Genomic DNA, 8,108 nt, shown 5'->3' on the forward strand with positions numbered 1-8,108 from the left:
AGCACTCATATTTCTAATTAGAATTTCAGTGCAGGAGCCCAATTTAACCTTAGGGAGTCTTTATAGTCATGTCAGTGTTGTGCACAGCACTCAATCTAATGCTGATATACCAGGTTGAATTTTCATATTACATTTAACAGAATGCTATTATTCATACGCGTAACATATATCTCACTTTTAAGGGCAATGTGGTGTCTGTCTATAATATCTGCTTGTAAGAAGTGTTTACTAGAAGCCTGAAAACTGACAGTTAATTACTTTTTCTCATTCTTACTCCATTAATGAATGCATGTAGTGGGTTCCCATATTGCTTTAATTGACACAAACCTCATATTTTTGAGTTATTATACTGTATTGGCTTTACTTCAGGGGCAAGTTTTTGTCAGTATATAACATCCAGAGAAAGAAGACACAAAACCACTCAAGCATTTAACAAGTGAAGAATGTGCGTAAGTGGAATAGTCAGAATGATACAATAACTGCACTCCACAGCGTGTTCCAACTTCTGATGAAGCCTGTGAACTCAAAGAGAACTGTTCTATTTATTTTGAGTCTTATCTCCCACCTAAACAGATGTGTCTCGGGTTGAAGGAGCAGTCAGTATAGCAGGAAGCTAATTAGACAAAGTAAAAAGTTCAGGAAAATAGTCTATTCCACAGAATATTTCCTCAGAAGTTGTAGAGAAAACTTGTATTAACAATTTCTAGCTCTGTCAGAGACCCATTTCTCACTCCTAAAATCCAATTTTTCTTCAAAATACTTGAGAGGAGTTGAACCATTTCAAATATAACTAAAAATGTAAATTTCACTAGTAATATTTGGGTTTTATCTCCATTTAGATTAACAACATCTTTACTCCCTCCTGTATAGTCTAATTTATCACATACGTATCATTCCTTTCGAGCAAAATGCCTCCTAGCTACTTCACTGCTTAGACAAATTTTAGTCAAGTTTCATGGATGGCAGGTAGGGATGTGCTGGAAGGGTTAATTTTCCATCTCTGCACCAACAATGCTCAATGGGGCATATGTGCTTCTGGTCATGTGATGCAATTACAGCTGACAGCCTGCCCTGTCCCCTGAACAGCTGGGTCTGATCCTCAGATTAATGAACTTAAAACAGTAAAGTCTTTGTAAGTTGTAATGATCAAGAATGACAACACTTTCTAGAGTATATCCCATATTCCTGCTGACCGGTACCTTTCATGGGCAATTACTGGCACGTGCTCAAACAAAACAGAGAAACGTAATTAGTGAAATACTTTTTACCTGTGAATTTTATAAAAATATTTGGTTTGCAGTTTCACGTGTCTTTATTCCTATTGATAAATTTTTAAAATTACCCTTCTTTAAGCCCCCAGAATGTTTACACGGTCCTTGCACATTAACATCTGCTAAGCCTTTTTTTGCTCAAGAGGAATAATTCATGCATCTTGAGTTTGCACACGTTTCCCATATGTCTAGAAAATCATATGCTCTCACTCCTTTCTTGTCAAAGGTTTTAATTCTCCATACATTTATCAAGGAAGAAAAACTGCAAATGCACTTTATTTTCACAAGTTTTTCACCAACCACTTTACATTTTGAATCCCTATACATTTACAAGAATGTTCCCATGGAAACCAGAAATTTTCTCCACAATATTCTTGGCAAATGAAATGCCAGTAAGAATGTATTTAATAATTTTAGCAGAAACTTTCAGTGTTTTAGTTTTAGTTCAGATTTTTAAGACTATATTTTGAGTGCTGTGTCAGGGGATTCATGAAAAAAGTAGGGAGCTCTTCTGACATTCGTAAAAAGATTCAGATGCTAGCATGCATACTTCTGTGGGCTAAATATAGCCATGCCATGACTTTTCTGCCAATGGTATGATGGTAACATTAAAAACTCAAAAGTTCTGATTTGGCCCACAGACCTTAAATTTTTGAAATAGGTGATGCCTTCTACATAGCTAGCTTGGATCAGGGGAAAAGTTATCATAGAGCTTGCTTCACAGGAGAAGCTCTAAGAAACTCATGTAGACCCTTACTGATGAGAAAGAAATGGCATAAGTCATATCACTTTTATTTTTTTGCAGCTTTCAAGTTCCACGCATTCAAGAAGTTACATATGACTAGCTTTGGAGATGAGAAGAGACCAAAGAATATTGTTCTACATAGACTTCAGTAAGGCTTTCAACACTGTCTCACTTAAGATCCTCACAAAGAAGTTGATGAAATATGGGCTGGATGAGCAGAGAATGAGGCAGATTGGAAACTGGCTAAACAGATAGGCCCAGAGGGTGCCAATCAGAGGCACAAAGTCTAGTTGGAGGCCAGTAACTAGTGGTGTACCTTAGGGGTCAATTCTGGGTCTGACTCTTCAACAATTTTATTAATGAGCTGGATGATGGGGCAGAGTGTACCCTCAGCAAGTTTACTGATGACACAAAAGTGGTAGGAGTGGCTGATACACCAGAGGGTCATGCTGCCATTCAGAGGGATCTCAACAGGCTGAAGCAATGGACTGAAAGAAGTCACTGACCTTGTGCAGTTCAACAAAGGGAAGTGTAAAGTCCTGCAGCTGGGGAGGAACAACCCCATGCACCAGTATTAATCTGGGGGCCAACCAACTGCAAAGCAGCATTGCAGAAAAGGACTTGCGGGTCCCAGTGGACACTAAGTTGAACATGAATCAGCAACGTGCCCTTGAGGCAAAGACAGTTAATGGTATCGCAAAGATAGTTAATGGTATCCTGGACTGTATGAGAAGGAGTGTTACCAGCAGGTCAAGGGAGGTGATCCTTCCCCTTTATTCAATACTGTTTAGGCCTTCTTTGGAGTACTGTGTCCAGTTCTGTGCTTACCAGCACAAAAGAGACATGGAGCTACTGGAGAGAGTCCAGCAAAGGGCCACTAAGATGGTTAAGGGAATGGAGCATATCTCCTATGAGGAGAGGCTGAGAGAGCTGGGACTGTTTAGTTTGGAGAAGAGGAGGCTTGGGGAGACCTTATCAATGTATATAAATACCTGAAGGGGAGGTGTAAAGACGATGGATTCAGGCTCTTTTCAGCAGTGTCTGGTGACAGGGCAATGGGCACGAACCAAAACACAGGAGGTTCCATTTGAAAACAACAAAACATATGTTTTTTTACTGTGGGAGTGACTAAGCAAAGGCACAGGTTTCCCCGTAGACATTGTGGCGTCTCCATCCCTGTAGATATACAAAAGCTATTTGGACATGATCCTGGGCAACCTCCTCTAGATGTTCCATTGATGTCCCTGCTTGAGCAGGGTAGTTAGGCCAGATGACCTCCAGAGGTCCCTTCCAACTTCAACCGTTCTGTGATTCTGAAACTCTGTGATCTATCAGCTTAATTGCTACAATCGGTCTTGTTAGGTTCTCTGCGTGTACATACAATTTACTCCAGAAACAGCTTCAACAGAAATTTACTAGCAAGAACTAAAGCAGACCTAACTTCTGCTCCTAAGAATCTAAGATCCCATTCTGCAAAACTAGGTCAGTCTAGATTCATGATCGATAGGTACTGGGACAACATGATACTGTGGCCATAAAGTCAAAGATAGTTTTCATTTTATATGTATTTTACATTTGTAAAGTATAACTATAAATGACCTCTATGTAGATTTTTTAGAGGCACAAACCACAAAAACTTCTGACAATAAATAGGCAAGAGTAGGGGAACAAAATGAAGTGTAAGGTATGTAAAAGTTTACTCATTTATGAGAGAAAAAAAGCAATGTGACTAACATATATTCCACCAAGAAGGCTCCTGAAAAGCTTCTTCCTCTATAGTAACATTTTTCCCCAACCAATCTATGATTTCTCAGGTTGCAATGAGTCATGTCATGTAACTGAATGTGTCATATCCAACTGCGATATGATGAGAAACAACATAACAAAAAGTGACAAGATTTAACATGACAAGTAAGAATGAAATGCTACAGTGGTAAATACCAGTTTTCAGCAATTTGGTATGTCATGTTTTTTAAAAAGGACACCCTAACAGTATAGTTCTCATAGAGTAATCACAGCTTCTGACATACAGAATTACTTAGTTTTCAATGTTCCATATTTTCAGGCACACTAATGGTGATTATCTTTTGATATCCAGCTAAAAGATGTATTTTTGGTTCAATTAACACTGATATACTCATGAAAAATAACCATCAATGTGAGTCTAAAACAAAGATGTTTACTGTGATTAGCTGAAATTGGGAAAATTCATTTAACCAGTAATTGCAAATTAGATTATTGATAAGGAGACCTGCTTAGAAGAATAATTCCACTTGCTCATTTTACAGTGGCTGATAGTGGCATATAGTTTCTTATTGACACTAGGTAAAAGCTATTATTTGGGAAATGTACGAAAATTCCATCTGCTAGCCAAATTCACGGCTGAAAAAAAAGAAAAAAAATATTTTCGAGTTCAACAGTACACAGAGACTGAAAATAGCAATTTTTAATTCAGGCTGGAACTGAAAGGGCAAAAATATTAAGCCTGGGAGACAGAAAGGGAAAATATTCACAAATTGGGCAGGACCAACAACTGGCTAGGAAAGAAGTAGCTAATCCTCACTATAGAAATTTTTAGTTTGAAAAGTTTCAAAATATTTGTTTAAAACTAATTTTTGTTATTTTTATAGTATAAAACATGTTTAATATTTAGGTTACATGGTACACAACACCATCACTGCTGATATGTCATACTGTGAAACAGTTGCACTTGAAATAAGAACATACTTTATGTTATAATGAATAAGGAAGGTTCTTAGTGTTCTGACAAAACCTTTTCTGGATCATGATGTCTCCTGTCCCTGTTTTACTGAGGTAAATGACATTAAGTGTATAAAAAAAAAAGACTTTGGTATTGGAAACGCAGCTGTAAGTAGTTCCTACGAAATGGAATGAATTATTCAGAGTCATCTAGTTAATGACAGAGAAATCTATGCAAACATTGCCTGTCCCAGACTTGTTCTACAAATTTTTCTTCACTCTTAAAGAGCTGTGTGTTTCATGAACATGATATTCTAAAAAATAAACTATGATTTTCACTACAGGGTACTTTTTAGATCGTAAGAAGCAAATAGTTTGGATTCCTTCAGTCTTGCTAGATCTTAAAATTTGAGCAGGTCTACTTCTCCATTGATCCAAGATCAAGTTTTCAAGCTCCCAGTGTTTAGTAGTTTGTCATAAATAGAAGAAGGAAGTTCTAGTTCTCTCCATGACATCCCAAAAAGAGAAGTCCTTGTTTTGTAAAATGAAAGGCTATCAGCATTTGCTATCAGTGAGGAATATCAGCAAGAAACAAGCAGATGCCATCTCCTCTGGAGCTAATTCTAAAGTGGTTGTGACATTGCTGTCTAGAAGACTGCCTGGCTTTAGATACCTTCAGTTGACACCTCTGATACTATTGCTCTGATATGTGGAAGCTTCACAACACAAAATTCCTGAAAATAAAACAAAACTTCTAACCTTGGGGACCATCACTGTCTAGATAGGTGGGATTTCTATGGCTCTTTTCTGGAAGAGGAATACTATCTCCAGAAGAGACAGAATCACTTATCATTTGAGGAAAAGGGAAAACTCTGTGAGTCAATGAATGTTTAGAGCATATGCTTTCTGCTTACCTTTCCTGTTTATCTTTAGCAAGAAACCAAGATATCTAGAGGCTGGGCAGCAGCCACTGTAGTTGCCATCAGTCTAGAAGTCTAGAAGAATTGCATGAAGATGCAGAAAAGAAACATGTATGAGCCCAACTTGTTCACTCGCACATACTACAGTATCTCTGAGCAACCATTTTTGCAGAAGCACCAGCTATGCAGATATGTGATTATTCTGAGCTGGTGAATGAAGCAGACAAAACATCCTCTCTAAATGGTGAGGAAGATACCCTATATAACCAACACTGATTTATCTTAGGGAGCGTAGACGTGTGTGAGTCGGGGATGCAAGTGACAGCCACGTTCTTTGAAGGGATGGGTCAGAACCGGTCACTCTTTAAACTGCGCTAAAGAGTGCCCAAGCTGCAGGTCCATATAATTATTGACTTTGCAAATTCCAGATCAAAGAATATTGCTATTGACTGAGAAGTTGCAGCATGTGTTCACACGATTTTACCTCTGTTGGTTTATATGTATCATTTCATAATTTTGGAGACGTGTTTATTTTACTTAAAATATTAATAATTTATACTAACAGATGGACTGCAAAATATTCTTATACAGTGTAGCTGAAGCTCAGTGGAATCTGGAGTTCTGGAGATCGCCTTCCAAGGTGGATTTTTTCTGTTACAAAAGTGTATGGAAAGCAAAAATTATTCTTCTCATTTCAGTAGTAAATACCTAAACTTCAGTATAATACTAGAGAGAACAAGGAAGTGATTATGGAACATATATGGAAAATGAAGTGATGGTTTCAAATTTGAAGTTAAGTAATTACACAGATATGTAAAATCCTATTTCTGCAATATGTGTTATACTTCCAAATAAATCTATGAATCATCCATTACTTATGGGTGTCTTAAATCCAGACAATGATTTCTTGTTTTCAAAATCCTAAAAAGAATGTTCTTGCTCTCCGCCTTCTTGATTTTTTATTTATTTTATTAGTAGTACTTGAAAGTACTAAGACAAAACTCTTGTATCCTGTAAACTTTTATGTTTCCGTTTCACTTCCAAAGAGAAAGAGAGTGGGAAAATACCTGAGAATCACAACTGTGAATGCAATTTTCATTGCATTCCTTGGTGCCTCTGAGGGTGATGAGAGTATCACTATCAGTGAACATTCACCTGTCTGGTTTTTCTGTCTATTTTGCATTGACAATCAACAATATGGAAGCCCAAGAAAAGGACTCCTTGCAGCAGAATAACGTACGCACATATGGTCACTGGTAAAATATGCAAAAGCAAAGTGACAAAAAAACGGAATTAATTCAAACTTCAGAAGATAATAATGAAGCTTACATTCATTATCAGAAAGGAGATAACAAAGCCTTCAAACAACAAGAACTATCAAGACACAAGCAATTGTTACTTAGATCCTGACTATCATTTTTCTCTTAGGAGATCACAAAATGCTTCAACAGAGTACCTAATTTACAATAGATCAATATTATACAAGCCATAGGGCTAGAAATCGACCACAGTGCCTACAGCACAATCAAAATAAAGAAATATTGTAAGCAACAATCCCTTGGAAACCTGCGCATTAGTAAACTAAGAAAATAATTCCTGTTGTGCATGGCCTTTGAAGTTCTGGCATTACACTTTTTGCCTGGAAAGAAAATAAATACAGACTAGAAGTTTGCCAGACTTAGACAAAAGAAAGACCTGTAAATACCAACCACTACCGCTCCCTGCTATTACACATTCAGTAACGTGGAAGTTCCCTTAGGCTTACTGGAGGTGAAGCGTGTCAGAATGATCAACAATAGCTCTCACATTTTCAGAAATACCTACCTTCTACAGCTAGACAGTCACACTTAGAAGCAACAGTATTACTGCTGTGATTACAATACACTGAAGTGTTACAGGTCACTAAGCCAAAAGGTATTCAAGCTTTTTTTCCTTCAGTTCGAATGTATGCATCTAGGATAGACACATGCTAGAAGGAAAATCTGACTCTGATCCACCAGTCTGCAAGCAATGTTTAGGTCTAAAAAAGATGTTCCATTTAGGTGACATCATTGTCAAGTACTGCATAGCGCCTACCACAGATGGGGAACCGCTACGGCAATAGTTCCCATCAGCTACAGCTTTCCTCTCTGCTTCCTCATACTCATTGCCAGGATTGCCTCTGCTGACATACTGCAGTTGTGTTCTTACTGCTGCTTTTCAGACTCTGAGTTTGGAGAAAGAGCTCACATCAGAGCATTTATCTAGCTTCCTCCTTGAGAAAAGGTCTAGCATGTGTTGTCAGTATCTGTTCACTTCTTAGAGGTTTTCCAAAGAATTATGGTAAGTTCCTCCATCGATCCATAATTTCCTTGAGCTGCCAGAAAGTCTTTGGCACTCCTCCAGAAATATGCTTCCACAAGTTCTGCTAAGATGCTCAGAGCAGATTTGTCTACCTAGAGCAGAATATCGGAACATGAGCTGAAGTTGTAC

The sequence above is a fragment of the Rissa tridactyla genome, chromosome 4 (genome assembly GCF_028500815.1).
Source record: "Rissa tridactyla isolate bRisTri1 chromosome 4, bRisTri1.patW.cur.20221130, whole genome shotgun sequence".
Lineage (NCBI taxonomy): Eukaryota > Metazoa > Chordata > Aves > Charadriiformes > Laridae > Rissa > Rissa tridactyla.